This window comes from Trichosurus vulpecula, chromosome 2 (genome assembly GCF_011100635.1).
Source record: "Trichosurus vulpecula isolate mTriVul1 chromosome 2, mTriVul1.pri, whole genome shotgun sequence".
In the NCBI taxonomy this organism is placed as follows: domain Eukaryota; kingdom Metazoa; phylum Chordata; class Mammalia; order Diprotodontia; family Phalangeridae; genus Trichosurus; species Trichosurus vulpecula.
The window spans coordinates 76,589,648-76,597,214 of NC_050574.1; positions in this window are offsets into that span (position 1 = coordinate 76,589,648).

Sequence of the window (7,567 nt, forward strand, 5' to 3'; positions counted from 1 at the left end):
GGCAGTCCCGGGTAACTGCCTGGTCCTGGGGATACTTGGGTAGAAGACACAACCCTACTTCCAAGGGGCTGGTGTGAAGAAACAGACACAAGCCCCAGGTTAAGAAATGGAATGACCCCTGAATCCTAAACTTGGTGTCAGCTCCCCTAAACTCAACTATTTTCCCCTATATGCCCTGGTTTCTACTTGGGCCATACCTGCAGCCAAAAAAAAAGATATGACTAGTGAAATTCAAAGAGGGCATATCCCATCCACTGGACAAAATCGCCAGAGAGACACATAAACAAAGAAGCCAAGGCTCCCTAAGACCGCAGCAGTCGTGCATTCCAAATTGGACTCCTTCTCAGGCTTTCTCTCATACAGATGAGACTCCAGATTTAAAGTCAGTTCAGCCACCTAAGTGACCTTAGGCAAATTGCTTCATCTTGCTGGGCCTCAGTTTCCTCCACTGTGAAATTAAGGGGTTGGGTTAGCTCCCCACAAGATCCTTCTCTAGCTTTTGATCTTCGGATTCTGTGATTCTGCTCCATACTTAATGATGGCATCATGGCAGGTGCTAGTCTCAAATCACCAGCAGCCTCCCTGCTGCTGAAGCCCACATTAAATACTCTGTGAGTTATTACTGCCTGCCTCCAGGGCAGAATTCCCAGCAGGGGTTCTCACCAGGTGATTGAGCCTGCACACTGCTCCCTCGCAGGGAGGCGGAGCAGAGAGAGCTCTCATCTTGGAATGAGAGGCCTGGGTTTGAGTCGCAGCTTGCGCAATTACTAGTTATGTTACTGTGAACAAGACTCTTCGTTCTTCTCTGGGCCTCAGTTTCCTTATTGGGAAGACAGGGATGATAATAGTTGCAATGTTTATCTCACAGGGCTATTGGAGAGGGAAATATTTTGTAAATCTGATATATTTCTATAGAAAGAATTGTCACTTTCCTTACTCTGGGCTGGACTTGGCTGAGCTGGGTGGTCACTTCATGCCTGCCTGCTCCTACCCAATGGTGTGCTGGTAACTGTTTATTTATAATAGCATTTACATTAAGTATAACAGCATTTACATAGCACCTACTATGTGCCAAGTGCTAAATGCTTTACAAGTGTTATCTCCTTTGATTTTCACCACAACTCTGGGAAGTAGGTGCTATTATTATCCCTTTTTTACAGATGTGTAAATTGAGGGAAAAAGAGGTTAAATCCCTTGCCTAGAGCTGCCCAGCTCGTGTCTAAGGCACCTTTGAACTCAAGTTTTCTTCAGTCCAGGAGCAGAGCTCTAACCACTGTATCACCAAGTTACCTCAAGACGTGCAACCTCCTGCAGGTTCCGGGAGGGGACATTGGGAAGCCAACACACCAGTGACTTTAATCTGCAGTACTAATGTTTCCTCTATCATTTTCTTAAGCTTAGACAATCAACCAAACAATAAACAGAGACGCGATTTGAAGAATTTGCCAGTTTCTGAGGTGTAAATGCACACATTGAAAATTTACAATTGGCTCCAGCCAGTTCAAGGCGGCCCCAGCACAGCCCTGCTTTTAGCCACATTACACTTGCCAGCAGCCCCCGACCTGGGGCATATGGGGGTCTTTCTATCCTCTCCCTCTGCTGCTTCCAACAGCATTCACCTGGTCTACACGCATGTTCCTCCATCCCTTATTACATTCAAGTTAGAAGTGGATGTTCCATAAGTTTGCTTACATTTAGAGAATATAACATGATGTAATGTGACATAAGTGATATATTGAAAGTTGCATATCATATTATATATATATATATATATTTTGTATATGTCTGCATGTATATGCATATATATGTATATATTTAACAACCAGCTTTCAGAGTTGCAAAATCATAGGGTCAACAAGGGCTCAAGGGATTTTCCCCAAGATCCTGTTTATCTGGCCCTATATAATTAATAGAAACTTCTTGTTGTTGTTCAGTTGTTTTAGTCGTGTCTGACCCTTTATGACCCCATTTGGGATTTTCTTGGCAAAGATACTGGAGCAGTTTGCCATTTCCTTCTCCAGATCATTTTATAGGTGAAGAAACTGAGGCCAAAAGGTTAAGTGACTTGCTCAGGGTCATACAGCTAGTAAGTGTCTGAGGCAGGATTTGAACTTGCTACTTCCTGGACTCCAGGCATGGCATGCCACCTAGCTGCCCTGATAGAAACTTACAATGGTCTAGTGCAAGGGTGGGGAATCTTTGGCTTCAAGGCCCCATGTGGCCTTCTAGGTCCTTAACTGAGTCCAAGTTTTATACAACAAATCCTTTTATTAAGGGGATTTGTTTTGTGAAGTTTGGATTCCAGAAGAGGTCTGCACTTGAGGACCTAGAGGGCCTCATGGGGCCTGGAAGCCGCCAGTTGCCCACCCCGATCTAGTGGAATCAGGAGAGCTTTGAAACTGACTCCTTCAGGGCTCTGGTATTTACCAGCCATACGATCTTGGACAAGCCACTGAATTTCTGTGGGCCTCAGCTTTCTCCTCTGTGAGATAGGGATAAAAATGCTTTCATTTCTGACCTCAGGGCTTTGGGAAGAAAGTGCTTTATATATTCCAGTAGACTGTAAGGTCCTCTGAGGGCAAAGATTACCTTTTGGTTTTGTCTTCATATGCTCAGGCTGATATGAGTGTAGAAATGTCCAGACTGGACAAGCCCAGGAGAATTGGCCTTGACATCACATTTTGGGAAGAATATGGATGAGGTTGAGGGCATTCAGTAGAGGACAACCAAAAGAGTGAGAGGCCTAGAGACCGTGCCATTTAAGATCTGCTAAAGGTGATCGAGTTTGGAGATCAAACTTGGAGAGGAAAAGACTTAGAGAAGGATATGACCATTGTCTTCCACTAGTATTGATGGGTATAGGTACAGGGACACAGAGTTTGGCCTAATGTAAAGAAAGACTTTAAAGTCATTAGAACTGTCTGACAATGGAACAGGCTGCCTTAGAGGAGAAAGTAAGTTCCCCATTCTGGTGGTATTCAACTTGGAGCCAGATGGCCACTAGTAAGGGTTAACACAGAGGGGATTCGAGCTTAAGTAGATTTTCCTAGATGACTTTGGAAGTTTCTTCCATTTCTAAAATCCTTCAGTTCACCCTGACCTTCAATTGGAGGGAGCTTAGTCATGACCAGGTCACCTCCAACTATCCATGCCCCCCACTCACTTCTTGGGCACTCAGGGTCCCTCCAGGAGCGTGTGGGAGAGGAGAAGAGAGGGAGCTGAACAGTGCATGAGAAGGAATCAAGTGCCCGCGACTGACACCTCCTAATTCCCCAATGATTAACTTTCAGTGGATTAGAACCAGGACAGCTATTTAATTAACACGCACGTCAAGATTACTCACGACTCATTACAGGCACAGTGATTGACTTGTTAATGTTTAGGAATTCAATTATATTCCTCTTACTCAACTTCCCTGACTGGAAACAAGTGTCTGGAGGGAAGGGAAGGATGAATATCCCATCCTTAGACCCCTAGGGATGCTGAGCGCTAGATGGAGAGTACAAATTAGGCCCTGCAGAGCCCTATAGAAGTGGGAAGGTCTTGGAAAGAGACAGTCAGGCAGGTGGGAACACAGTGGACTGAAATCTGAACTCACCAACTATTAATCAGTGCCAATAGTGAAGGGTAGAGGAAAGGGTCTGTGGCATCTCCCACACCCTCAATCATATACCACATATGTGCATTATGAGTGAGCGGACATGAGGGTGAATGTGTTCAAGCACATGGGTGTGATTGAGTGCAGGCATGTATGTAAGTACATATGAGAGAATATGCTTGAATATATGCATGAGCATGTACACAGGAGTACATGAGTGTGTGTCTTAGCATGACTCTGTGAGTATGTGATTGTCTTAAGGTCATCGATTGGGACCTGGAAGGACCCACAGGAGTCATGTTGTCCAATTATCTCAATTTACAGAGGACAGAGACCCAGACGATTAAGGCCCAGAGAAATGAAGGAATTGACTAAGGTTACACAAATAGTAAATGAAGAAAGCAGTATTAGAACCCAGGTCTTCTGATTCTAAATCCAACCTCTGTGTGTGAGACAGACAGACAGAGAAAAAGGAAAAAGAGAGAGAAAGAAAGACAGAGAGAAAGACAGAAAGGAGAGAGAGGGGGGCGGGGAGAGAGAGAGGAGAAAGGAGAGACAGATGGAGAAAGAGGAAAAAGAGAGACAAAGACAGAGAGAGAAAGACAGGGGGAGGGAGAGAAGGGAGAAAGGAGAGACAGACAGAGAAAGAGGAAAAGAGAGAAAGACAGAAAGGAGAGACAGAGGGAGAGAGAGAGAGAGAGAGAGAGAGAGAGAGAGAGAGAGAGAGAGAGAGAGAGAGAGAGAGAGGAGAAAGGAGAGACAGATGGAGAAAGAGGAAAAAGAGAGACAAAGACAGAGAGAGAAAGACAGGGGGAGGGAGAGAAGGGAGAAAGGAGAGACAGACAGAGAAAGAGGAAAAGAGAGAAAGACAGAAAGGAGAGACAGAGGGAGAGAGAGAGAGAGAGAGAGAGAGAGAGAGAGAGAGAGAGAGAGAGGAGAAAGGAGAGACAGATGGAGAAAGAGGAAAAAGAGAGACAGAGAGAGAAAGACAGGGGGAGGGAGAGAAGGGAGAAAGGAGAGACAGACAGACAGAGAAAGAGGAAAAGAGAGAAAGACAGAAAGGAGAGACAGAGGGAGAGAGAGAGAGAGAGAGAGAGAGAGAGAGAAAGAGAGAGGGGGGGAGAAAGGTGAGACAGACAGACAGAGGAGAGAAACAGAGAGAGACAGGGAGAAAAAAACTGAGAAGAGACAGAGAGGGAGAGAAGGGGAGAGGGAGAGAAAGAACTGGCACCTGTGGGAAAGAATGAATGTATCTTTCACATGCAAGTCCTGGACTAGGAATCAGAAGGCATGGGTTTTTCCTGCCCTTTATGGCCTGAACAAGTATCAGCCAAGCAATATGTGCTGGGTAGTGTTCATAGTATAGATTGAGCCCATCCTGTCCTAAAAATAGACAAGAAAGAATATTAGAGAAGATGGAGCACTAAAGAAATTCAAGTGTGTGGAACAATCTGACAATACCAGGGGCCAGATGTAACTAGGGATTAGCTGGAAGGAGCCAAAGGCAGGAATTATCAGAAAAGTAAACAGGGTCACAGCCAAGATTCATTCAAGTCAGTCAGGAAGCATTTATTAAGGGCTTACTATGTGCTGGGCACCGTGTTAAACACTAAGGGATACAGAGAAAGGTGAAAGACAATGCCTGCTCTCAAGGTGTTCACAGTCTAATGGGGGAGACAACTATTCACAAAAGCCAAGTGGAGCTGAGGAGGGGCAAGATCAAGACTTCAGGCTTCAGGAGTTTGAAGCCCAGAGATGGGCAAAAGGATCAGACTAGGCAAGGAAAATAAAGGCAATTTCTTTCATTCCAGGCAAGTTGTAAGCCTGGGGGAGTGCCAAGTGGCCTTGCTTCCCCACCTCTCTCCTCAACACAATCACTTATGTTCTGTCTGCCTTCATCAGCCCCCAAGAACACTACGGGGAAGTGGACTCACCATCTGAGCACTTTCTAGGTTACCCCACCTTTGCGAAGTTTCCTACAATTTATACAATAGTTCAGCTCTAACCCTTCCTAGGTGAGCGACTGTAGCCAAGTCATTTGACCTCTCTCGTCCCTCAGTTTCCTCAACCATAAAATAAAAATAATCAGACCTGTTCGGCCTATCTCACAGAGCTGGTAGGAGCCCTTTAAACTTTAAAGCCCTGTAGAAATGGGAGCTATTATGATGATCTTCATTCTCGTGATTATTATCCGTGGTATCTGGCTGTCTGCACAAATCAGGCAGCCAGGAATGTGCTGAATTAAAACAGAGGGATCTTAAAGAAATCAAAGGACCAGCCAAACCATATACCCCACTTCCTCACATATGAGGAATCAGATAAGATGATGAAAAGAGTCTGTCACGTGTACCCCAAAAAGGGAAAACACCCCATCTATGCAAAAATATTCACAGCAACACTTTTAATTGTAGCAAAGAACTGGAAAAGGAGGATGAGCCCAAAAAGCTAAACAAATCATGATATATATAAAGGTAATGGCATATTACTGTGCTGAAAGAAATGATGAAAGGTACACATTCAGAGAAACCCAAAAGGCTAGCATGAACTGATGCAGCATAAGGTAAGCAGAACCAGAAGAACAATTTATACAAGGTCAACAGCATTGTAAAGACAATTTTGAAAAACTTAAGGATGTTGATTAACATGGTGACTCATTACACCCCCAAAAGACCAATAATGCTCTCCACCTCATGATAGAAAGGTCATGGACTAGAGGTGCAGAATGAGGCATGCATTTTCTTACATGGTCAATATATGAATTTGTTTTGCTTGACTACTCTAACTTGTCACAAGAAAAGGGACTGGAAGGGGAGGAGAATACAGTAGTTTAGAGAAGAATAGGCCTAAAAGAAATATTGTCAGTGAAGTGTTTAAAGAAAATGTGTAGAAGAGATCAGAAGGGAACCCCAAGAACAATGTGTTTCTTACTGCATTACATATATATACATACATAATACATACATACATACAGTTGTGTGTATGCAAATAAGTATAGCCACACATGAACAGTCCAGCATCTCAACCTTGAGTTCATGAACTTCGTTCTCCTGATCCTAAATTGTCCAAAGAAGAAGAATAATTAGGGTACAGCAATCCTGAATTTCTCTGTAGTTGTGTCTCTGCCTGTCTGTCTCTCTCTGTCTCTCCATCTCTGACACTCTCTGTCTCTGTCTCTCTTTCATGCACACACTCAAGCATGCAGACAGACACACACACACACAAGCATGGGGAGAATAAGCAAATAACCTCCCCTTTATGAGCCTCAGTTTCCAAATCGGTAAAACAGGTATAATCATACTTGCACTTACCTGTCTCATAGACTTATGGTTAGGAAAGTGCTTTGTTAATTATTAAACACAAAAGAAATATTAAGTCAGCAAGCATACAGTAAGTACCTACTCTGTGCTAGGTATTATTGTTTATTGTAGCATGAATGTAACACGGGAAGCACTAGCAATGCAGACTAGCTTCTCTTTGTCATGATACTAATATTTGGCCAGAGCTGCTTGAAGTAGCTCACACATAGTTATGGTCTCCAGTATCTTAATGTAGATATTAGAGACCATAGCTTTGTGCCATAATATTTACAAGTACCATGATCCTTAGAGCCTGACCTCAGTTGCCCAGACAAGAAATACAGGAGCTAGAAAAATTTGACCTAACCTAGCCTGAGAGAGGGCAGCTAGGTGGAGCGGTGGATAGAGTGCTGGGCCTGGAGTAAGGAAGACTCTTCTTCCTGAGTTCAAATCCAGCCTCAGACACTTACAAGATGTGTGACCCTGGGCAAGTCACTTAACCCCTTTTGCCTCAGTTCCTCATCTATAAAATGAGTTGTAGAAGAATTGGCACTCCAGTATCTTTGCCAAGAAAACTCCAAGTGGGATCACAAAGTGTCAGACATGACTTTAAAACAATAAACCACAACAAAAAGCCTGAGAGGAAAAGCTCATGGCTGGATGAGAATGGCCA